Source organism: Macadamia integrifolia, unplaced genomic scaffold (assembly GCF_013358625.1).
Source record: "Macadamia integrifolia cultivar HAES 741 unplaced genomic scaffold, SCU_Mint_v3 scaffold2519, whole genome shotgun sequence".
NCBI classification, from domain to species: Eukaryota; Viridiplantae; Streptophyta; class Magnoliopsida; order Proteales; family Proteaceae; genus Macadamia; species Macadamia integrifolia.
The window spans coordinates 121,223-146,204 of NW_024868769.1; the positions used below are offsets into that span (position 1 = coordinate 121,223).

The 24,982-nt window shown below is 34.9% G+C and overlaps 1 long non-coding RNA gene across 1 annotated transcript; it reads left to right on the forward strand.

The window, feature by feature from the left end:
- Positions 1 to 1,171: 1,171 nt before the first annotated feature.
- On the forward strand, positions 1,172 to 4,733 carry LOC122066668. Its single transcript, XR_006136423.1, has 2 exons — positions 1,172 to 2,173; positions 3,593 to 4,733. It is a non-coding gene; the product is annotated as an uncharacterized LOC122066668 (long non-coding RNA).
- Positions 4,734 to 24,982: the final 20,249 nt, after the last annotated feature.

The following is a 24,982-nucleotide window of genomic DNA, read 5'->3' on the forward strand; positions in this document are numbered from 1 at the left end:
TAATATTTTAAGAGAGACACTAGATTTAGGCAAACAAAAACTTAATACATAGAAATGAAAACAAACCTAAGATGAACTCGATTCTAAGTCATTTTTATTTAACTGATAGTCTTAAGTCATGACTCATGTCGGGTTCTAGAATGATACATTGTGCATTCGATGAGGGTATTCATTTTTCCACCAAAAAAATAAAAAAATGAGGGTATTTATTTATGTAAATTCATAATTAAACTTTTTTATTGATAAGGTGAATGTATTTCCGCTGCAGGGTGCACTTTCAAGTCTTGGAGGGGTGTTACAGAAAAATATTGAAATAAAGGGTATATAAGATTTTACTGGGGGTTGCTACAGTAATTTGAGAGTCTTAAAGGGTGTCCCTATGCAGTTTCAATTTTTAGGGACCATGTGCAAAAATCTTACCCTTACAAATAATTGATGATAGAGAAAAAAAAGATTATGTGCAGCCTTACAGGGGTGTGGGAGCTACACCCAAAGATAGAGGGAAGAGTGAAATGATGGCACCACCCCCATGAAAGTTGAAAATGTGGACCCTTTTGATACTTCCACATGCGCTCCCATTATCCCCCACTTTGATGAAGAGCCACTTTCTAGTACAAAGAACTCTTCTAATTCCTCATATTATTATACATGTGCTCAGATTTTATAAAAATTTATCTACCAAACAAAAAAATCTTTTATATAAACCCCATACCTTGTTATAACTACCAAATTCAGTTAAAGAGATTAGGTTTTTAAAGATATTTTATATAGAGATCCATGCGCAGGTGTTATAAATTCACTCTAAACCCTAGAAAGGAAGTACACAATATTTATATCGTGCATGCAACATGCATGCAACTGCTCCATTCAAGTATAGTTTTTATTTTCTATAAAAAAAAGAAAAAAAAAAAGAATTATGCTTTTTAGATCCGGCTCTTCTTCAATGCGCATTGGACGACTGGAAAGATCCAGACACACACCCACAGGTCTTTCTAACTGTCTAATACTTGTTGAGCGGGTAGCAGTGTAGGAGAGGATCTTGACGCATAATTTTTGCCACTTTCTGCTGATGATACAGAAATATATTAACAATATCCTTTATGATCTAAATGCTTTAATGGCAAATATTAGAATTAGGGTGGAATTACATTGGATTTTTTTTTTCTTTTCTCCTCACACAGCCCGTACTTTCCCCTCTTCAAGATCATGCACTTACCTTAGCTACCGCTATATCAAGAAATACAATGCATTGTCATAGTTCCAGCGCAGAATATATTTTGCAGATATCTCTTCTCTTTTAGTTGTAGCTAGATCTGTCAATCTAGCTGAATTAATTTTTCTGAAAACTTGAAGAGTGTTGTCAAATTCAGTTCAGCGAATTTGGTGGCCTAACCCTCCTGCTTTCTCTGGTTGTATTTCCTTTGTTGGCAATGCTTGTTCCCTAGTGGGTTTCAATTAATAAAAATTTCCCAACTCAAGAGCAAAACTCGGATTTCTTCCCTCTTTCTTGGAAGAAATACTATTTTCTGGTAGAGTTCTGGTCTGATGGGTGAACCTTAGGGCTTGTTTGATTCCTTGATTCTTTGAAAATTGTTTTTGTAGAATCACGATTCTACAATTTTAGTCATGTTTGGTAAGTAATGAATGTAGTTCTTAGAAAAAGTGATTCTTCCGACATGTCGTTTTTGCACATGAAGTGATTCTTTTGTGAGAATACTTCAAGAGGAGATCTCAGATAAGAATCAACTGATTCTTCTCCTCGTATAAAAGCCACCCGTTCACCTGAGAATCACATTTATCGGCTCCCATCGACAACTCGTTGTTACCTTGCGCGAAGAAATTTCTCGCATCTTCTCTCACTGAAAACTTGTTGCTCCTTCGTCGCTCCTTGGTGCTTCTCTCACTGAAACAAGTTATGAACTCTCTCACTCACCTCTCTCTGCAACTCGTGAATGTTTTTCTCTCTTTACCTCTCTATATTTCTTGTTTTTGCAATAGTTAAGGTCTCGAGTTTGAGAACCTAGAACCGAAAATGGCTGATGAGTGGTAACTCAGAGGATGCCCTAGCGAACGGTAGTGTTTGGGGGTTTCAAACTGATAGGGATTTTGTGTGTTTCAACCCTGGATTTCGCTTCAGCCAGGCCCAAAACCAACACAACTTGGAGATTGAACGGTCAGTTTCAACCCAGATTTAGTTCTATGACATCCTCTAACTGATTAGTCTGGTCTCTTCAGCGTTATTGATCCCCTGTGTTCGGCTCTTTCTTTCTTTGAACATCTTCTGGATCCTGATAGTTACTTTTTGGGGGTTTCAAACTTTTAATCCTTTTAGGATCTCCAGTGTTTTATATTTTAGGCAATGCTATGCTATACCCTTCTATCCTTTCTACATGTTGCTTTGATTTGGAGATGTTTCCATTTTCCATATTGGAAGCAACAGGGACAATAATCAAATGTGAACCGGCAGATCATGTTGGAGATGTTTCTATTTTCATTAGTAACCAAATTCGAACTGGCAGATCATGTTTGCCCTGTTGCAATGGTCTTTTTTATGTCTTCTTGACCTCCTGTGGGTTTTTATCTTTTGTAATATTTATTATTTGCCCTGTTGCTGTAGTTTCTATAATCAAATTGCTAATTGAAATGTCATTTTAAGTCACTTTTGGAAGGATTAGTAGCATCTATAGATTGCATTAACTTCAACATAAATAAAGAATGCCTCCCACTCCAGTGATCATTTTAGTCAATATTCATGCAGTGGATTTAACTAAAAAGTAAGTACTAGGAATTGGTCTTATAATATCCATGTATGATGTATTAGGTTGGGTGATCAATAGGTGCAGTATTTTATATTTAGGTTATAACTTTATGGGTAACACTTAAGTGCCATTAGGTTAAAAAACAGATTCAGTCAATTTAAAAAATGCCAAATATGAGTTTTAGTATGGTTTTTGGAAGAAGGAAATTCATAATATTCATATAAAACCTCTTAGAGTGTAGAAGTGTATACTTCTGATAAAATGGAATGTAATGTGAGATGAGCAACTCCTCACAGTTACAATTAAACTCGGATCCAACTCCTCCCTGCCTCTTTCCTATGCCCTATGCTTCTAATCATAGGATTGTTGGATTTAAGTGTTCTACATTGCTGAATTTCAACTCTGATTTCAGAATTCCAGTTGATAGTACCTTTGTTCATATTTTGTTTTCAAAATCTGGTTCTGTTGCTTGGTTGTTATAATCTTACTACAGGTAGGACTGTGTTTTGGGTTACTAGAACTCTAGAAGGCAAATCGATTTCTGAGTTTCATTGTTCTGCTTATGATGAAATTAATATCATAGGGTATAGTTTTGCTGGGTATATTAATTCTGTTTTCTGATCCATCACATGATTCCTAATTTGACTGGGATTGACTTATCCTAGTTCTCTTCTCTTCCCTTCTTCTTCTACATTGATTACAAGGTTAGCTCAACAATCCTCCTCTCTTCATTTCACTTTCTACTTCTAATCTTGATCTTATCAACAATCCTTTTAGCGTGAAATGTAGAATGAAGGATACTGGTAAATGGTTTTCTTTAACATGTAATGTAGAAGCTCACCAAAATGGCATCCAACCATGAGAATGATGCAATATACTAGAAGCGCAAGAAAATCATTATCTTAGCGGCCACTGTTGCTGCTATAGGAGTGGAGCAATATAGCAAGTCGTATCTCACTAAGGAGCCTTACTGCAATGAGGTCCTGCATGGTAGTGCTGAGATAGAGCGAATAATTGTTTTCAATCTATTATCAAATGCATACAAGATAGGGGCGATATGACCTATGATTGGGAACAAGTTCGCAACCATTATCGAATATGAAAGCAAAGGTTAAGAGCTTTGAGTGACCTCCAGAAGAATAGTGGCATAGGTTGAAATTCAATAGAGATGCACCTCAACATGTTTGGAATGAGTTTAAGGTAATTTTTCCCTTTTTTGAATACCTTATACCTAACCATCCATTTGTAATCATTTTTCTCAGTCTACTTTATTGATATAATCTTCTTAAAAAATTTTGCAAAAGAAAGAGCAAAGATATTGGAAAGAACATGTAGTTCTTCCAATACACATTCAAGTGGCTAATGAGATAGCTAGGGACTATGACTCATCACATCCATCAGAGACTGCAAATGATTGGCAGAATGATTACAGAGTCAATCTTGATGGATTGGAGAACCTTTCTTTTGCTGGTGATGGAGAGTTTCAAACTGAAGAAAGTATACCTTCAGTTTGTCCAGAACATTCTACTCCTGTTAGAGGTCAGCCTAAATCAGTTTGTCTTAGTGGTAGTGGCAGTGGCAGTGGCAGTGGGAGAGAGAAGAGAAAGAAGGGAGGGGATGATAAGATATCAAGCCCTTTGAAGACAATAGTTTCTGACCTTGGTCGTCTAGTCACCACTGAGTCTAGCGATGACCTCACGGATAGACTTTCTGGGGCAATCGATGCACTCCTAACTATCGATTTCAACAAGAAATAACGTGAAAAAATATTCTTCGTGAAAAATTAGGAGCTATGCAAACTGTTTTTAAAAGCGAAGGATGAAGATAAACCACAGGTGGTGGAGTTGCTTATGGAAGATGACAAGGCCAATGATGTTTAATGGGTGTTTTGTGATATGAAATTTGGATGTTTGTCTAATGTTTAACTATGAACTGATGAACTTTGAAAACTGAACTTTTTTTTTTATCCAGTAATTGTTGTGATTTGTGATTTTAAGAATGTACTTTTTCTCCTGTTGGACTGTGAACAGGAAATGGTTACTTGAATGATTTATGTTATGAATGGACTAGATTTCTAATTAAATTAGGTATCATTTCATTTACGTATCTATTGACTAAATACTACACAGGTTGACATGATGATTGATAGCAGGTTCATATGGGGCAGATTCATATGGATGTATCATGTTTTTTTTTTTTTTTTAAACTACAGATGATTATGGAACAAATTGATTACACAGGCTTTTATGTAGTGTTTATCAACTGTTTTATAGAATGAATGATATCATACTATCTAATGATCATTTTTTTTTTTAGATGGAAAATATTGGTAAATGTGATGTTTGTGGTGCTGAATGCATTACTCTTACATCAAATGCTATTCGTCATCCGGGGAGAAAATTTTATAAATGTCGCTCCCACACATCTTTCTTTATATGGGTGGACCATTACAAGATGTGTGAATATGGAGTTAGACAGTGCGAAGTTCGAAGATGCACTAATGGACCGAATAAATGAAGAGACTTCTGGTGTTGCCCACTTTCCACCTCGGAATGATTGTCATATAGACTAATTAAATTAAATTTTTTTAGACATTAAAAAATTTAAATGTCTAATGTTTGAATGGTTCCAATTGATTTTTAGGTTAAAAATCAAGGATGTAGAAAATTTAAATTGATTGAGGATGAAGAATTTCTTCAATGAACCATTCAGGATAGACTACAGGCGTGTGTCAATCTACAATGACACCTCCTACATCCACAGATTAGCTGCAAGGATATTTAAGTTGGAGAATTGAAGCATCCGAAGAACAAAGTATGATAGCTACGAGGACATTGGAAGACATATTTGATGCAGTAAAAAAATCTTCACATTCATAAATGAAATTGTCTAGGAAGGTAGTACATTGGAAGGCATATTTTAAGCTGGGTTTTTTAATTAAGTATTATGGATTTTTTGTACTTTAAGCTACATATGTATGTGTAAAGACTAAGTATTATAGACTTTTTTCTTTTTAACCCCATATTTATTAAAAAGACGATGCTGGATAATTTAGTTTTGTGGTATTTTCATTTAATAATAAAAAAAAATTATAAAGGATTTTTTCCTCCAAGGGTTAGCAAAATTAATTAATAATATAATACTATAGAAAGTGTTATAAACAAGTATATGGACAAAAAAAAAAATTACATTGCATAGTTGTGTATAAAAATAGGAAAAGAATTACATTTTAAGGGCAATCAAACAGTTATTCAAGGTGATTCTGGGTGTTTCCCACAATTAGAATCATTGTAACCAAACAGTTATTCTGAGAGAATCAACATACAGAATCAGTAGTAACCAAACAATTATTTTTTCAAGAATAGAACTTCAAGGAACCATATTCTATGGAGTGACATTCTTAAAAGATATCGTCTCCAAAGAATCAAGGAATCAAACATGCCCTTTAAGATCTCAGGAATTTTGGGCAGAGGTTTCGCACTATGTTGGATTGGGGTTTTTCATTTATAGAAAAATGGGCATCGTTTCCGTATTATTGGGAAAATGATCTTTTCACTTATAGAGAAATGGCCAGAGGTTCAATATTATTGGAAAATCGGGTTTTATTGTCTCAATTTGGAAATGACCCCAACTTTGGGCTATCATACTTTTCTTTTTTGATATATATATATATATATATATATTGAACTCTTACTTACTTTTGAGATGGCCCAAATTTGGATTTTATTCCAACTTGGAAATTCAGATTTTCTTTTCTTTTTCTGGGGGATTGCTTTATGGTTGCCCCAATGACACGGTATTTTCTGATCAAGCCCTTAGAAGATAAGGGACATGTATGAAACAGGAGAGTATCAGGATGATGAGTTATAGGTGGACTATGATAAGATTTTTAAAGAAAAGGCTAAGGCACAACGAGGAGACTAGAGGAGTACGCTGTCTTGGGATTTTTTTTTTGTCTTGGGATTTTTTTTTTTTTTTTTTTTTTTTTCTTTCTGTTTGGGTAACTGACAACCAAACATGGCCTCCGTTGGTAGACTTTACCTAGGTAAAGTTCCTTCTAAGCTCCATAGTTGTTGGAATGGGATCAAATGTATGGAAAGCTTAAGAGCTTTATTATCAGGACTTTGACACTTGTAATCATGATGAAAAAGTGAAAGAAGACAGGAATGAATTGGAAAATGAGATTGAAAAAAGAATGAAACTTTATTGATATGGAACATATTCCTACATTCTGAAATGAAAATACAGAAAGAAATCTCTCCCGATGACAGTCTCTCCTGAAACCTAGCATTCTCTTCTTCATGCCCCTATATTTTATTCTAATACTTTTGAAAGAGCATCTCAAAGACACTCAACTACTGCTCAGTTTTTAGCTCGATCTTCACGGCATCCAGCAGATTTTGTATGACATTCTTGAGCATAATGCACTCATCAGTGGGATGCCCCTTCTGGGTGTGATAGTCACAATAGTAATTTGGATTATACCAATCTGGTTGGGGATCTTTGATCGGTCGTGAACAAACTATATTTAAGAGTCCTGTCTCTTTCAGTTTGGAATAAAACATGAAAACACTCATGCGCAAGTCAACGAATTGTCGTGGTGACTTCGGAGCATGTAGTGAAGATGAACTGGACTATATCACAATTGAAGGATATGTTGTAGCCTGAGCTATCATTTGCATGATAGTTCGCTGATTATGGCCCACTGTATTTAGCCCTTGACTTTGGCACTGGTCTGGACCTGGATTTTTGCTTTGCTCTAGCTGGCTTTGAAAAAGCCAATGTTGTTGTGATTCTCTGAACCCGCTTTTTTATTTCCAATAAAGCTAAAAATGTCTCAATATGTTGGTTGTATAGCACATTGTAGTACAGATGAGACAAGTATTCTAATATCATTTCAACATGCTCTTGTTCAGTTGGTCGAGATGCCATCATGCTCACTTTATTACAGAGCTTTAGAAGGAATTTAGTAAATCCTTCACCTGGGGATTGTTGGACAATTTCCAATTCTCGCCGAGTTTTATCCACCTTTATATTGTAGGAATATTTATTTGTGAATACCTTCATGATTGTCACCCATGTTTGAGTTTGGGTGTGGTCCAAATGAGTTAGCCAACGAAGAGCCTGGTCTTTAAGAGTGAACAAAAATGCTTGCCCCATCTGATCGTCAGTAAAAACCATGATTTGGAGATACTAATAAAAACTTTCAAGCGGCCCTTAGAGTCATCTATTCCATCAAACTTATCGGCCTGTCATTTGAACTTTTTCACTATTCGGACTCTAGGGAAGAAACTCATCTCATCTGAATTTGTGGTTTGACCGTCGAGGTCCCTATTGCTTTGTAAATCTTTTTCTAGCTTCTCGAATTTTTCTCTCATCTTTTTTCCCTTTCAGTTTTAGAAGGTTTAGATGGAAGATCAAGTATGACTTCTTCCTCATCTTCATCTATCACAACCCTTGAAGCGGTTCGAGGTAAATTAGATCCAGTCTTATTCTTGTCCTGTTCTTCAGGATTAGGAACTTGTTCAGACTATTAAATGTGGAGAATTTGCACTCATGAATTGGTGAAACATCTGTATTAATTCTTCCATATCCAACTGCATCTGATTCATTCTTCTACTCTCCTGTGTCTCTAGCTGGATTCATATTTGTCGAATGTCCGAGCAATATCGAATTATTGGAACTGGGAGGAGTAAGGAGTACACAAAGATCCACTGCTGGTAATGATCTTTCAGGGTTGATTTAAACTAAACGATTATCATGACGGGTCCACATAGACAACGAGGAATCGTTTGAACGCGAAATTGTACCTATGCCAACAAAAGACTTATTTTTTTAGATTTTTGAATGATTTATTTAAAATGATGCACAATCAAAGTTAGTCCTTATGATAATAAGTTTTCTAACCTTGGTCCGGAACTTTGAGATGATGAGAAAAAACATTTTTTTTATGCAAAAAATTTATTAATGTATCTTTTATACATTTTTATTTGAAAATAATGCATCTTTTACGTATTTTCTGAAATTAATGCATCTTTTATACCAAAATTGATTAATGTATCTTTTATACATTGTTTGAAATTTATGCATCTTTTATGCATTTGAAAATTAATGCATCTTTTATGCCAAAATTGATTAATGTATCTTTTATAAACTTTTATTTGAAATCAATGCATCCTTTCATAATCCTTCAACTGTCTAAAGGCGTAGGCTACTACCTTCTCGTGTTGCATGAGTACGTAGCCCAAATCTCTCTTTGAAGCATCATTATAAGTGACCTTCCCTCCCGGACCAGATGGAATGGTCAAAACAAATGCTGACACTAGTCTTTGCTTCAACTCCTGGAAACTCTTCTCAAAGTCCTCAGTCCACACAAAATTTGTACCCTTCTTAATGAGTGCAGTTAAAGATGAGGCAATCTTGGAGAAGCCTTCGATGAATCTTTGATAATAGCCAGCTAAGCCCAAGAAACTCTGAATATCTATAGTTGTAGTGGGTCTAGGCCAGTTTGTAACTGCTTCAACGTTGGCCAGATCTACAGAAATTCCCTTGGTTGAAACAACATGGCCAAGAAACTTCACCTCTCTAAACGAGAAGTTGCATTTACTAAGTTTGCCATATAATTTCTTTTTGCGCAACGTTTCTAGTACAATCCTCAAATGATTCTCATGGTCTACTTCGCTCTTCGAATAGATCAATATGCCATCAATGAATATGACGACAAACTTATATAGGTTGTCATGAAAAACTTTGTTCATCATATCCAAGGACGTTGTAAATGCATTAGTTAGCCCAAATGGCATATCAAGAAATTCATAACGGCTATAGTGGGTCCTAAATGCAGCCTTAGGTATGTCCTCTCTTCCGACTTTAATTGGTGGTAACCAGACCTCAGGTCTATCTTTAAAACACATGCACCTTGCAATTGATCAAACATGTCATCGATTTTAGGCAAAGGATACCTATTCTTGATAGTGACCTTGTTCAATTCTCTATAATCAATGGATAGCCTCATGTTTCCATCTTTCTTCTTCACAAATAAGACAGGAGCGCCCCAAGGTGAAACACTAGGCCTAATAAAACCTTTCTCCAATAAATCTTGTAGTTGGTCCTTCAACTCCTTTAGCTTAGATGGTGCGGTACCAGGTGCTAAATCAATGGTAAATTCTAACTTTTGATCGGGTGGTAATCCAACAAGATCATCGGGAAATACATATGGAAACTCTTTGATTACAATTATATCCTCTAATTCCAATTCCTTCTGCTCTACTACTGAGACTAGAAAACCTTAACAAGCTTGTGAAAGTAATCTCTTTGCCTTTAAGGACGAGATCAAAGGTATAGGCAATGTAATCCCCTTCGTTCCAATAAAAGTAAACTTAGGGCCATCACTTGGTCTGATAACAATTTGCATGATACTTGGATAACCAATCCACCCCAAGAATAACATCAAAGTCTATCATAACTAGGAGGATTAAATCTATATGCATGTCTCTGTCCTCTATTTGAACTAGACAAGGTTCATACAAAGTGCATGCCCCCAAAGTTTCTCCAGATGGTAAAGCCACTAATAGTCTAGGTTCTAATGGTTTAGGGTTTGCACTTAACCTCTTTGCAAAAGGTTTAAACAAAAAAGAATGTGTCGATCCCGAATCAACAGCATAAACAGTTTGAGAAGAAATATTTATGGTACCTTTCACAATTGTAGGTGTCTCCTTTGCATCCTTAGCTGTCAAAGTGAATACTCTAGCTTTCTGAGCTTGTCCTATAGCTTCATATGCTTGGAATGCCTGCTTTTGAGGTGGTAAAGGTCCTTGAGGAGCTTGCTATGGACACTGTCCCTGGTATGTCTGATATGGTTCTCTAGGAGGTTGTGTCGGTAGTTGTGGCATTGCCACTGGCCATTTGAGGCCTCCACTGCTGTGTCTATGGTTGCATCTTCTGTTGCTGAGGGTTTTGCGGTGTACACAGCCCGGTATGAACTTTTTCATAAGTATGACACGAAGTGTGGTTGTCTTGAACTCCCTATTGTCCTAAGGTTATGCATCTCTGGTACCCTGGTGATCATTGGTCTCTTCAGCTCTCTTCTAGCATCAAGGTCCTCTATAATGCATCAACATATGATGTGAGATTCAATATTACAATAGCCCCCTTAAGTCGTGGATGCAGTCCTCTTGCAAATTTCTTGGTTTTCTTCTCATCAGTGTTAACATGCTCCTATGCAAAATAGGCTAAGTCTTCGAACTTCTTCTTGTAGGTCATAACAGAATTTGACCCCTGAGTTAGCTATAGAAATTCCACTTCCTTCGCCTCCTTCAGACTATCTGGGAAATAGCTACCATAGAATGCTGCTAGGAAGCTGACATCAACAGTGACGACCCCAAACTAGGCCTATGGTTTTTAGACATAAACGGTCCACAGGATTTGTAAGTTTTAGCATCCACACAAACATAAGTGAAAGAAAGAGTTAACTAAACTAATAAAATATTAAAATTTAAATTTTAACTATTTGTTTGAAATTTTAAATTTTAAGTAATGTTGAATTAAATTACGTCTTCAAAGTCTAAGCAAAGTCTACATCATCTAAAAATAAAAATCATTGTCTCCAAATCCGTAAGCGATGTCTTCCTGTTAATCAACAATAAGTTTAACATTTACGTCATCTTCCCAATAGTCCTCATCAACGTCATCTGTAAGTTATAAGGGTAAGTCTCTGGGAAGAAACTTAGTAATTAGAATCATCACACTAAACAGGTTTGAAATCACGATCATACAACCAATATCAGGAAAGACTTATATAGGACAAAATTTTCAAGAAAACAAAAGAACAAACATGCCACACATACTTATATTGCTACATTTATATTGTCGCATAAATACATATGGTAAGTCAAAAGAAACTAAACAATGAATTCACAATATTATCTATGAATGGCCAATGTGTCATAGTACCACATTGCCTCTATTCAACATATAGAAAATCGTAAAAGCTATCAAGTGTCCAACCTCCTAAAGCCCAAGTCATACCTCCCGAAGGTTAAGTAATAATTTGTAGATCCTGCCAAGGGTAGGTTGCATCATCTAGTAGTCCACAGTTCCTCTTACAAAAATTTCAATGAACCAATCATCACCTCAATATTATACCACCAATGTTGATAATGTGAGACAACAATAATAAATTCATCCAATAACAATATATATATATATATATATATAAATACAAACAAGTTCGAAATTCAAGTGAGATCAATACTCTCATCCCACCATAGTTGGTCTCTATGTGAATATGAAATCAGTTTTAGTTTTTATAAAATTCATCAAAACAACTACAAATAACAAAGAAATGATCAAGAAAGTCTTACTTCCCTCCTCAATCAAGATCGAGTATCATTACCACAACAAACAGCGCATCTTATACATCATAACAGTAAATTTATGTAAGATAATGTTTTTAAAAATATGCATAAATAAAAACTCATATGGTATAAGAATCATATAATGCACATAGCACATCACTCCATGCAATTATAATCGAAACTTAACACATAATATTAGTAATTAACATTATGTAATCAATGCTCAATTTAGAAAATTTTGCTATGTACATATAATGCAAATCATGGAACAAAATTCATTTTGTTTCCTCATTCTCTTATGTACATAATATTAGATTTGCAAAATCAGATTTTTAATGATAAAATACCATGAAATCCAAGGTTTATAGTAGATTAGTGTTTATAAAATTCTCTTTTGGATAACACTATAAAAATAAGTAAGTTAGGGTAGAGATTCTACTCACTTTGATGTCGTTCCCAATATCGTTTTCTTTCAAAATTCTGCCTTAACCTATTCTAGCTACTGACATTGAAAAATACAAAATAAGTACTTTTGAAATTTTAAATAATTTAAAATTAGTTCCTATTGATAACTCATATAAATAAGTCTCATATGAAAATAACATATAAAAAAAAAAACCCCTTCTTAGGTTAGGTATCAATCCCCCCTAAAAAGTGGTCTTTAGACTGTAACAGATTCCATCTAATAAATTTAAAAAAAATTCATTAATCCACTTTTCCAAACTCAAATTATTTCCAACATTTTTAGGAACTTAGAAGACTCATAAAAGTTGTTACAGTAAAAAAATATATAAAAAATCAGAATCTATATTTCTTCTTCACAACCCCCATTCTTAGGTACAGAAAACTCCCCTAACAGTGACTTATCTAAATTCATGAATTTTTTGGTATAAAAAATCTACTCCAAATTTAATGAAAGTTTTAGGAGGTCACGTAAACACATGCATGTACTCTCAATAGTTATTTCAGATCATAAAATAATATCTAACTATGTTCAACAATATGAACAACCTCGGATTGCTGCTCTGCCCAACCCAAAAAATACTGTTAACATATCAAAATCTTATTTTCTCTCTCATCAAACCTATAATCCAAATTCCATACTTTTAAATCATGATCTATCCCAAAAGTAGAACATTAATTCATGCTAAAAAATCTTACCTTGAAAAGCATTTGAAACCTTGATTTCTTTTCTCCTTTTTCTTCTTCCTTCTTCTCTACAATACTTTTTTTCTTTTTAAATCTTTTGATTGTTCTTAAATAGAGGGTGAGAGGCAATAGAGCCACGTTTTTTGCTTCTCTTTCTCCCCTCCCTAATTCATCTCAAAGTCTATCTCTCTCTTTCCTACTTCATCTCCAACTCTCTCTTCCTCTATTCTAGTCACAATCTCTCTCTCTCTCTCTCTCTCTCTCTCTCTCTCTCTCTCTCTTCTTACTTTATCTCACTTAATTACTTTATACTCAATTCTATCAAATTTCAAAAGGAAGGTCTCCAACTTTATTAGAAATGCCTTCATTTGTTACTTATTAATTAGAAACAATTACTTAGTTAAGGTTGTTAGTTAGTTAGGTCTTATCCACTTGTTAGTTAATTGTACATGTGGATAATAAGTTCATAGGTATGTATGTATATATATATATATATATATATATATTATTCTTAATTAAATAAGTCATTATTATGGTTGCGATTAAAATCAGAAAATTAAAAATAAAACTAAAATTATGGTGCAAAGATAAAGTGGTGAATCAGGGTTCAAGGGCAAAATGGTAATTTTAGGGTAAAAATCCTAAAGTTATTTTACAGTATAATTACATATAATGGATGATTTTTAGAACTTTCCAAATACTGATGCATTCTAAATGATCTGATAGCCCCACTTTAAGTCACCATGACCCTAAAATGGTCAAAAGATAAAAATACCCCTGAGTCAGATTTCAGGGTATAACATAATAGAAAAACAAGTCAAACATATTTTTCTGTTTCTAGAAATAAGTGGGAGGGACAAAATTTTGAATACCCCTTACTTCCGACCCATTGCCGAAACTTCTCACTATCTAGAGGCAACGACTCCAACTTGGTTGTGTGAAGCTCAGAGTTCTCGACTGTCTTCATCCTTCTGAAGCTCATCTCCATGAAGCATACTTGCAACTCCAACATTCACTTTCACTCGTGAGCTGCATACTCGCAACATCGTGCCTTCACTTGTATCTTGAACCTGACTACACTGTTAAAAACGTTTCGAAAAACAAAAAAATCAAACACCTTTTTGTGATTCTAAAAATATTTCTTAGCACATAAACGAAAAAAAAAAAAAATTTTTTTGTTGTTTCTAAACACAAAAGCAACAGAAACAAAGTCAAACGGGCTCTAAGGTGAGTAAGCAAGGGTGATCACAAGACTTGAATAAGTCTCGAGAAATATTTCCGAGAGAGGAAATCTGATTTTTTTTGACAGGGGTTCCACACGAATTTTCTCTCTTCCTCTGGATTGTGTCTCAGAGTAAATCCCCAAGAAAAATGAGAGGTGAATTGGTGGTAGTAAATGGGTAGAAATTCAATGCTATTTATAGGCAAAATGGAGTATATAGGGGAAAACCCCCCTTAGACTGGCCGTTTAAGCTTAAACAGCCAAAAAGGCCAAAAAAAAAAAAAAAACACTCAAAAAGACTCTTCCCCTTAGATAGCTAGTTTAACCTTAGACATCCAAAAATGTCCAAGTCTTCTGAATAGCCATTAAAGTGGTCGGTGGCTTGGTTTGGCTCCTATAGCTTGGCTAACCCAGTTTAATTTGAGTTTGGTTTCATTTAGAAAAAAATCAGGCTCAGGTTTAGCTTGAATTTAAAATAGGCTTGGCTTAGTTGCTTTAATTTACATTTGGCTTCATTTGAAGAAATTAGGTTTAGGTTTAGCTAAATTTGGCTTGGTTTCGAATGGGTTGGCTTAATTTAACTTAGGTTCAAGTGGACTGGTTTCGTCCAATACGGTTTGATATGGTCTAGATTTTAAGGACATATTGTAAAACAATTGGCCATCCGATTTTTGCATGTAAGATAACGATGGATCCACAATTTCAAACACTATTCAATGATAGCAAGGATCAGACACATTATTAGTTCGATTGTCATTTTATGATGGGAGATATTGTTGACCCCTTGCGGTCATCTCCCTATATCATTGAATAGTATTGGGCCGGATCCCTGGCATTTTCTACACTCAACCGTATTCCAAGCATTGATGCAAAACGGAATGGTTTAGGATAGCAAGACCTATTTGATTAGGTCAACTAGGTTTAATCAAAATTGATTGAGTTGATTGGGTTTGATTAGAATTAGCCGAGTTAATTGGGTTTGACCATAATTAGTAGAGTTAATTGGGTTTGACCATAATTAGCAGAGTTGATTGGTTTTGACCAGAATTGGTTGAGATAATTAGGTTTGACCAGAATTGGCATTTCTTCATGAAAGAGAGCGTAATAGCCTTGTCTCGTCCATAAATCATCATTGTTGGGAGAGGGTGTCTGCACCATGATCAACATTCTTTGTTCTTAAGAAGCCCTTGGCCAATGCCTCTAATTACCATACAACCATGATTTGGGTTACCAAAAGAAAAAAACAAAACAAAACAAAACAATTGGACCCATGTCAATCCAATCCACTTAAATCGGCCCAAATGGACCAAATCAGACCAAACCAACCCCATGATCTAACCCATAATCGACAATCAAGTTCATTTAACTCATGCATTGTTGGTCATCCAAAGAAAAAAATAAAAACATGCATCCTTAAGTCAAATACGTCTTAGGCTTACCAAGATTATCACCAAAAATACCACTCGACCCCGGGACTACTTTTTTTTCGAACACACCTTGGTAGTATAAAAATAATATAAATACCAGGAAGAGATGCGGGTCTTCACACTAATTTATCCTACAGTGGTACAAACTAATCCCTTGAAGGTAATGACTTATCCTATGAGATACAAACATATCCTATGAAGGTACGAATATATCCTATGGAGGTAAGAATTTATCCTATGAAGGTATGAACATGTCCTATAAGGACATGAACTTATCCAATAAAAGTCCGAATTTATCCTATGTTGGTGCTAACGTATCCAATTAAGGCATGAACTTACCCCATAAAGGTACAAACATATGATATAAAAGTACGAACATTCTTATGATGGTACAAACATAGCCTATGAATGTACGAAGTTATCCTATAATGGTACGAACATATACTATGATGGTACAAAAATATGCGAAGATGGTTAAAATATATCCTATGATGGTACGAATATATCTTATGAATGTATAAATTTGTCCAAGGATGATATAAACATATCCTATGAAAATACGAATAAATATAATAAAGGTATGAACTTATCTTATGAAGGTATAAACTTGTACTATGATGGTATCCTATGTTCCTATCTTCATAGTATTTCGTACCTTCATAAGATAAGTTTAATAACAGGCCAAACGGAAGAAGAAAGAGAGGAGGATTTCCCTTCAGCCTTCAAATCTCTCGCACGCATGTAAGACCCAAAAATAAACTGCTCATTTTTTATTGACCACGCTAGCTTACAAAATTAAGAATAGCAAAATTAACATCACGTAACGACAGATTCCAAGCCCTCCTTCATCACAAGGCCTACACAAATCATCCAATTTTAAATTAACCTTCTTCGAAACCTTTGGGTCTCCTGACATATAAAGTTCCTCATCCAAGACTCCATTAGACGCACAACAGAGGCCACTGATAAATAGAGAAAGCATGAACCGATAAATTGTATAAAACAGATTTGATAAGTTGAACATGCCCTGCTAAAGATATAAGCCTTCCTTTCCATCCCACTAACTTAGCTTTAAACTTGTCTACAAGGGAACGAATTACTTCACATTCAACCCTCCTTTAAAGATGTCAACTCCCAAGTATCTGGTAGAGAAGGAGGAAACTGAGAATCCCAGAATTTCAGCAATCTGATTTCTTCTATTAAGAGAAAGATTTCCCATGAATATTTTACTCTTTTCCAAATGGATTTTTTTGCCAGAGAAATCTTGATAATTTTGTAAAAACCATAACTAAGGATCCTCATTCGACATCCTCATGAGAGGTGGATCATTGGGGATGGTTTTGGTATCAATTTTTGAAAGGATAGATGGCTTGGGACGGACTCTGTAACTGAATTTTTGGGGGGCTTGGAATTCTTTTCTAATCTAAACTTTCCACTTTCATGCTTTATAATTAATCAAACATGGGTTTTTCCAGCAGCAGTTTCTCCTTCTTTGAGATCAATTTAAAAAGAGCTGGGGATATCAAACTCTCTAATGTCTTCTTTGGGGATAAGAGAGTGGTGTTTAAGAAATTCGGGAAATTCTCTATTAAATCAGCGTGGAATGGAGTTCGGAATAAGAGTACTAAGTCGCCTTGGTTCTCTTTGATATAGAATGAGGCACTTCAGCCCCGGCATGCAGTGTTTAGCTAGAGATTTATACATCGCAAGCTGCCTACAGATGTTGATATCATGAAATGAGGTGTTCCCATTGCATCTTGTTGTCACCTTTGTTCGCATCAGGTTAAGACAGTGGAGCACATTCCAACTGTGCAAGATTTTTGGTCGCCCTTAAGCAAGTCTGAAAAACTGTATTTGTACTCATTCCGTTTCATATCTGGTTGGAGAGAACTTTATGGTGATTTGAAGGTAAGATGAAGTCAACCAAGATGGTGCTACATTCCGTCTTTAAGGACCCACAAGATGCGAGAGGAACAATGAAATGCATAGTTAGGGAGAGGAACAATAAAATGCATGGTTAGGTCTTTGGATGAGCTTCTAATAACAACGCGGGTTGAGTTGCTTTCTATGAATTCTATAGGAATGAAGATCAATGAAGTTATTTGGAGGCAACCAGAAATCCAATGGTGCAATCTAAATATTGATGGATGCTCTTAGGCAACCCAGGACATTCATCTGTGGGAGGCATCTTTTGAAATTCGACTGGCTACTCGATCGGTTGCTTCAATCATTTTGGCATTCAAACTAACTTCTTTACAAGATTTAGTGCATTTTTCATTGGTGTTCAATATGCATAAAGGTTTCCAATGGATATGGATTGAAAGTGATTCTAAAACTGTGGTTAAATTCAATAGTTGAAATTCCATTCCATGGGTTATCTTTCAATGGTGGATATACTTAAAAGTCTTTCTTTGATGTTATCCACTAGTGATTTTCTCACTGCTATAGGGAGGGAAATACTGCAGCTGATGCTCTTTCCAAGAAGAGGGCAATTCTACATAGTACCATTTTTGGAATGACCACCCATCATTTATATCACATGATATTTATTGGGACTGTAATGAAAAACCTAGATATCTTTTTATCCAGTGAGTTTTATTAACATTTGTAACCTTATCTAAGGTTTATGCTAATAGCAATGCCGAAGGTGAATCCTTAGTCATGGTTTTGCTTCTTTGGTCTTTGTTGATGACCATGCCGAAGGTGAAGCCAAAGTTGTATAATTGTATATTGTTCTTTTTTTTTTTTTTTTTTTCATCTACGGATGCCTAGGCATTAGTCTTGTAATTACTTTATATTTATTATGATCTTTGCTGACTCTTTTAGCAAAAAAAAATCCTTCATAAGATAAGTTTGTACCATAATAGGATAAGTTTGTACCTTCGTAGGATATGTTTGTACCCTAATAGGATATGTCTGTACATTCATAGGATATGTTTGTACCTTCATTGGATATGTCTCTAAATTCATTGGATAAGTTCATCCTTCATTGGAAATGTTAGAATCTTCAATGGATATGTTCGTACCTTCTTTGGATATGTTGGTATGTTCACTCGATTATTTATCCCTTGATTGGATATGTTTATACATTCACTAGATATATTCGTACTTTCATTGGGTATGTTGGAACATTCATTGGACAAGTTCGTACCATTATTAAATATGTACCATCATTAGATAAGTCTGTATTGTCATTGGATACCTATGTACCTTCATTATTTATGTTGTTACCTTCACTAGATAAATTTGTACCTTTATTGGATATGTCGAACCTTCATTGGATATGTTGGTCCTTCAATGGACAAGTCTGTACCTTCATTGGATATATTTGTAACTTCACTAGATATGTTGGTACCTTCATTGAATATATTTGTATCTTCATTGGATGTGTTTGTACCTTCGTTCGGTATGGTGTTACATTCATTTGATATATTCGTACTTTCACTAGATATATTTGTACCTTCATTGGATATGTTGTTAATTTTATTGTATATGTTTATACTTTCATTGGATATTTTCTTACCAACATTGGATACGTTGGCACCTTCATTAGGCAAATTTGTCTCTTAATTGGGCATGTTTATAGGATAAGTTTGTACCTTCATTTGATATGTTCGAAACGTTATAAAATAAGTTTGCACCATCATTGGAGAAGTTCATACCATTATAGGACAAGTTCGTACTTTCATTGGATATGTTCATAATTTTATAGGATAAGTTCGTACTCTCATTGGATATGTTGATACTTTCACTAGATATGTTTGTACCTTAATTGAATATGATAGTACCTTCACTAGATATGTTTGTATCATGATTAAATAAGTTTGTACATTCATTGGATAAGTCTGTACCTTCATTGGACAAGTTGATACCTTCATTAGATATGTTGTACCATAATAGGACAAGTTCAAACATTCTTGGATAAGTCCGTACCTTCATAGGATATGCTCGTACCTCATAAGATAATTTCGTACCTTCATTAGATAAATTTGTACTATTAGAGAACACGTTTGTACCTTACATTGGATATATTGGTACCTTCATTGGATTAGTTCATATATACCTTCATTGGATATATTTGTACCTTCACAAGATATGTTCGTACCGTCACAAAATATGTTCGTTCCTTCAATGGATATGTTCATACCTTCACTGGATAAATTCGTACCTTCATTATATCAGTTTGTACCTTCATTAAACATATTCATACCTACACTAGATATGTTCGTACCATTCAATGAAAAATGATACATTAAAAATTAGGGGCTTTTGCCGTTACGACATCAAAAGACACAAATTAAGATATCAAGTTGGAGAAAAATTGAGGGAAGTCGAGTACAAGGAATTTACCTATTGCTCATGGCTAAATTAACACATACAGAGTTGAGGGTATTCCCTCTTGTGAGATGTTTGGAAACAAGAGAGAGAGAGAGAGAGAGAGAGAGAGAGAGAGAGAGAGAGAGAGAGAAGCCTATATGTCTCTTGTAGATGATGGTTGTAGTTGAGGACGATGGACTGGTATATATAGGGTCGAAAATAGATGTGTTTTAGGGGATCTCTTTTTTTTCCCCCATTAAGTAAGGAAGGGAAGTAGATAACAGCCTGGAGGCTTGAACTTGACACCTCTTGGTTAGTATGGATTTTTTACACACCATAGCCCACCAACTATGCGAGGCAGTTATCATTTATTTTAGGAGATATCAATATTACCTTTCGCTTCTTCATAGATTGGAAAAAAACCAAAGGAATATGTCTGTTCCATGACCTGGGTCCTTTGTTTATTAGAGCTCAGGTTATTGCATTTTGGTCCACTAGGGTTATGGAGAGAGAGAGAGAGAGAGAGAGAGAGAGAGAGAGAGAGAGAGAGAGAGAGAGAGAGAGAGAGAGAGAGGAATACTCTTACATATAGCGACATTTGTTAAGGAAAACCGCTAATACTATTATATATTGCGGCATTTTCTAACAAACACCGCCAATACTCTTATATATAATGGCAAATTTTTTATATACAATGGCATTTAACAATAAACGCCCTAAATACTCTTACTTATAGCGGTGTTTTGTAGAAAGTCCCGTAAATTATGATATACAATGGTGTTTAATAAGAAACGCCGCATTTTATGTTATAATAACGGTGTTTTAGANCTTTGCTGACTCTTTTAGCAAAAAAAAAAAAAAATCCTTCATAAGATAAGTTTGTACCATAATAGGATAAGTTTGTACCTTCGTAGGATATGTTTGTACCCTAATAGGATATGTCTGTACATTCATAGGATATGTTCGTACCTTCATTAGATATGTCTCTAAATTCATTGGATAAGTTCGTTCTTCATTGGAAATGTTTGAATCTTCAATGGATATGTTCGTACCTTCTTTGGATATGTTGGTATGTTCACTCGGTTATTTATCCCTTGATTGGATATGTTTATACATTCACTAGATATATTTGTACTTTCATTGGGTATGTTGGAACATTCACTGGACAAGTTCGTACCATTATTAAATATGTACCATCATTGGATAAGTCTGTATCGTCATTGGATACCTATGTACCTTCATTATTTATGTTGTTACCTTTTCTAGATAAATCTGTACCTTTATTGGATATGTCGAATCTTCATTGGATATGTTGGTCCTTCAATGGACAAGTCTGTACCTTCATTGGATATATTTGTAACTTCACTAGATATGTTGGTATCTTCATTGAATACGTTTGTATCTTCATTGGATGTGTTTGCACCTTCGTTCGATATGGTGTTACATTCATTTGATATATTCGTACTTTCACTAGATATATTTGTACTTTCATTGGATATGTTGTTAATTTTATTGTATATGTTTATACTTTCATTGGATATTTTCTTAAGAGCATTGGATACGTTGGCATCTTCATTAGGCAAATTTGTCTCTTAATTGAGCATGTTTATGGGATAAGTTTGTACCTTCATTTGATATTTCGAAACGTTATAAAATAAGTTTGCACCATCATTGGAGAAGTTCATACCATTATAGGATAAGTTCGTACTTTCATTGGATATGTTCATAATTTTATAGGATAAGTTTGTACTTTCATTGGATATGTTGATACCTTCACTAGATATGTTTGTATCACTATTAAATAAGTTTGTACATTCATTGGATAAGTCTGTACCTTCATTGGACAAGTTGATACCTTCGCTAGATATGTTGTACCATAATAGGATAAGTTCAAACATTCTTGGATAAGTCCGTACCTTCATAGGATATGCTCGTACCTTATAAGATAATTTCGTACTTTCATTAGATAAATTCGAACTATTAGAGAACACGTTTGTACTTTACATTGGATATATTGGTACCTTCACTGGATTAGTTCATATATACCTTCATTGGATATATTTGTACCTTCACAAGATATGTTCGTACCATCACAAAATATGTTAGTTCCTTCAATGGATATGTTCATACCTTCACTGGATAAATTCGTACCTTCATTGAACATATTCGTACCTGCACTAGATATGTTCATACCATTCAATGAAAAATGATACATTAAAAATCAGGGGCTTTTGCCGTTACGACATCAAAAGACACAAATTAAGGGGTTGAAATCGTCTGCAATTCCGATCTCGTACAATTCCGTGCAATACCACCTTCAGGCGATGACACGTGTATTGATACCAATACAATGGTCCAGATCTGGTACAACTAATAAAATATTAAATCAGTGAAGAGGCATTTAAATCAGATCTGGACCATTGTATTGGTATCAATACACGTGTCACCGCCTGAAGGTGGTATTGTACGGAATTGTACGAGATCGGAATTGCAGACGATTTTTTTCCCAAATTAAGATATCAAGTTGGAGAAAAATTGAGGGAAGTCGAGTACAAGGAATTTACCTATTGCTCATGGCTAAATTAACACATACAGAGTTGAGGGTATTCCCTCTTGTGAGACGTTTGGAAACAATTGAGAGAGAGAGAGAGAGAGTGGCGGGGGAATACTCTTACATATAGCGACATTTATTAAGGAAAACCGCTAATACTATTATATATTGCGGCATTTTCTAACTAACACCGCCAATACTCTTATATATAATGGCAAATTTTTTATATACAATGGCATTTAACAATAAACGCCCTAAATACTCTTACTTATAGCGGTGTTTTATAGAAAGTCCCGTAAATTATGATATACAATGGTGTTTAATAAGAAACGCCGCATATTATGTTATAATAACGGTGTTTTAGAATAAACTCCATTGAATATGTATATTTAACAGTATTTTTTTTTTTTAAAACATTATCATAAACCTCCATTAAGTGTCGTCGTTGACCACTTTTCTTGTAATGAGTTATACTTCAAAAGTAGTTGTCGCAGACGTTATGTCTCATGTAGAGGCTGGGTAGGTCATGCTTCGCTGTCATATTTCTTTTTTCAAGCGGAACCACTTATTTTTATTAAACCGGTAGGACATTTGTCAAATCTTGATAACTTCACTAGATATGTTCGTACCTTCATTGGATGAGTCTGTACCTTCATTAGATATGTTCGTACCTTAATTGAATATGATAGTACCCTCACCAGATATGTTCGTATCATGATTAAATTAGTTTGTACATTCATTGGATAAGTTCGTACCTTCATTGGACAAGTTCGTACCTTCACTAGATATGTTGTATCATAATAGGACAAGTTCAAACATTCTTGGGATAAGTTCGTACCTTCGTAAGATATGCCCGTACCTTCATTAGATATATTTGTACAATTAGAGAATACGTTCGTACTTTACATTGGATAAATTGGTATCTTCACTGGATTAGTTCGTACATTCATTGGATAGATTCGTACCTTCACATGATATGTTCGTAACTTCACATGATATGTTCGTACCTTCAATGGATATGTTCATACCTTCACTGGATAAATTCGCACTTTCACTATATCAGTTTGTACCTTCATTGGATATATTTATACTTGCACTAGATATGTTCGTATCATTCAATAGAAAAGGATACATTGAAAATTAAGGGCTTTCTTGCACTTTTTCCATTACCACATCAAAAGACACAAATTAGGGTATCAAGTTTGAAAAAAAAAAAAATGAGGGAAGTCGAGCACAAGGAATTTACCTATTGCTCATGGCTAAATTGACACGTGCAAAGTTGAGGGTTTTCCCTCTTGTGGCTAAATTGACACGTGCAAAGTTTGAGGGTTTTCCCTCTTGTGAGAGGTTGGGAAATAATTGAGAGAGAGAGAGAGAGAGAGAGAGAGAGAGGCAGTAGAGTGAAGCCTGTATGTCTCTTGTAGATGATGGTTGTAGTTGAGGACGATGGACTGGTATATATAGGGTTGGGCAACAAGCTAGAGAGGAGCGAGTGCTTGAAGACATCTACTAATTCTTGGTTTCTTCAAAAATAGATGTGTTTTAGGGGATATATTCTTTTTTTTCCCACCAATAAGTAGGGAAGGGAAGTAGATAACAACTTGGAGGCTTGAACTTAAGACCTCTTAGTCAGTATGGGTTTTTTACACACCATAGCCCACCAACTGTGCTAAGCAGTTGTCATTTGTTTTAAGAGATATCAATATTACCTTTCGTTTCTTTATACATTGGTAAACAAGCAAAGGAATATGTCTGTTCCATGACCTGGTTCCTTTGTTTATTAGAGAATAGGCTACGGCATTTTGGTCCACCAGGGTTATGGGGGAAGAGAGAGAGAGAGAGAGGTGGAAGGGAAAACTCTTTTATATAGCGACATTTGTTAAGGAAAACTGCTTTATATATTGCGGCATTTTCTAACAAACACCGCAAATAATCTTATGTATAATGGCAAATATTTTATATTCAATGGCATTTAACAATCAACGCCCTAAATACTCTTACATATAGCGGTGTTTAATTTAGAATAAACTCTGTTAAATATGCATATTTAACGTTATTTTTTTAAAATGTTATCATAAACCTCCATTAAGTGCCGTCGTTGACCATTTTTTTTGTAATGAGTTATCCTTCAAATGTAGTTGTTGCAGACATTATGTCTATTGTGGAGGTTGGGTAGGTCTGTTTTTTTAAAGGAGGAACCA